This window comes from Mandrillus leucophaeus, unplaced genomic scaffold (assembly GCF_000951045.1).
Source record: "Mandrillus leucophaeus isolate KB7577 unplaced genomic scaffold, Mleu.le_1.0 Scaffold497, whole genome shotgun sequence".
NCBI lineage: Eukaryota > Metazoa > Chordata > Mammalia > Primates > Cercopithecidae > Mandrillus > Mandrillus leucophaeus.
Genome location: NW_012105331.1, coordinates 766,691 through 768,005, shown reverse-complemented (window position 1 = coordinate 768,005; position 1,315 = coordinate 766,691). Strand labels below are relative to the sequence as shown.

Sequence of the window (1,315 nt, the reverse complement as noted above, 5' to 3'; positions counted from 1 at the left end):
GCCACTGCACTCCAGCCTGGGCGACAGAGCGAGACTCCGTCTCAAAAAAAAAAAAAAGAAAGAAAGAAAATGAGTGCAAAAACACTTTGAAAAGTTTTATATCTAGGTTATAGTTTTGCATACATCTATATACTATCTGAATATCTTTTGGATATAAGTATTATCTGATTACACAGTAAACACCTTAAAGACTCCGACTAACACTGCTACTTTGTTGCTCTTTTTATATCGAGCTCCCCTCCCCCAGCAATTTTTAGATACATTCTCTCAGGTTCCTGATGTTGCCTGTCAAAGTTATGAATACACCAAAACGTACTTACTTTTTGGCTTAGATTTTAGTTTTTCAATAACTATTAAAGACACTTTTGTATTCACTGTATTCACTAATACTAACCCCTTAAACTTGAGAGTCAGCAAAACAGTCTTTCAAAGAAATCCCACGTTCTAATAGAACGAAACAGGCTTACGCGACACCAATTCTGTAATAAACAACATGCTTAAGTTTCCAACCTGAAACTCCCTAAGTAAAAGTTACTAGAAACAAAAACTGAAACACCGGGTTCCTGACACCCCACTCCCACACTGAAGCTCGAATTACTTGAGGCTGAATTTTAAAACACTATTACTTTCTCTGTAACTATGAAAACAAATCTATGAACACATATTTGTTATTTATATTTAACCGACGCTCCCCACCCATCCCTTTAAATTAGGCAGAAAACTGAAAACCACTAAAAGACACATTTTGGTGTCTTCTTTTAAAAGTTATTTTAAATTGCTGCTATTACAAAACAACCCCTCACCCCGCTCCAAAAAAACAAAAACAAAAACAAACAAAAAAAAACCTCATAACAGAATCAAATGGGTCCTAAGGCGAAGCAGGAACTACAGTGGGGGAAGGAAATTTTATAAAAACATCCGTGTTAGTGCAATTAAAGTGCTAATACCTGGAGCCTTGTATATGTATTTTTTCTTCCCAAGGGCAAGAAGCGGTAAGAAAGGCTCAGACAATAAAACCTAGAGGTCAATTTTACACATGCTGGGACAGTGAGCAACTATTGAGAAGCACCAAAGTCAATGTAACCTAAGGGGCTCCTCTGATCTTTTTGGAGTAGCTATTTCGCCGGACTTACATGGGGGGGAACTGAGTCGGGGGCGGGAAAGTTGAGGGAAAGAGGGTGGAAAAGAAGAGGCTGGAAGGAAAAAGATGAGTAATGGGAAGGGGAGGGGGGGAAAGAGGAGCGGGAGAGCAGGCCGCGGAGGCGCGGGCAGAGGGAAGGCCGGGCTGGGAGCAGGGGAAAGGAGCCCCGACCCC

General features: G+C 40.8%; 1 protein-coding gene across 1 annotated transcript in view; it reads right to left on the bottom strand.

The window, feature by feature from the left end:
* SPPL2A (signal peptide peptidase like 2A) overlaps positions 1 to 449 on the bottom strand; it is a 78,336-nt gene extending 77,887 nt beyond the window's left edge. The window contains exon 1 of the mRNA XM_011995752.1: positions 395 to 449. The gene's annotated coding sequence lies outside the window, so the exon portion shown is untranslated. The remainder of the gene's footprint in view (positions 1 to 394) is intronic.
* Positions 450 to 1,315: the final 866 nt, after the last annotated feature.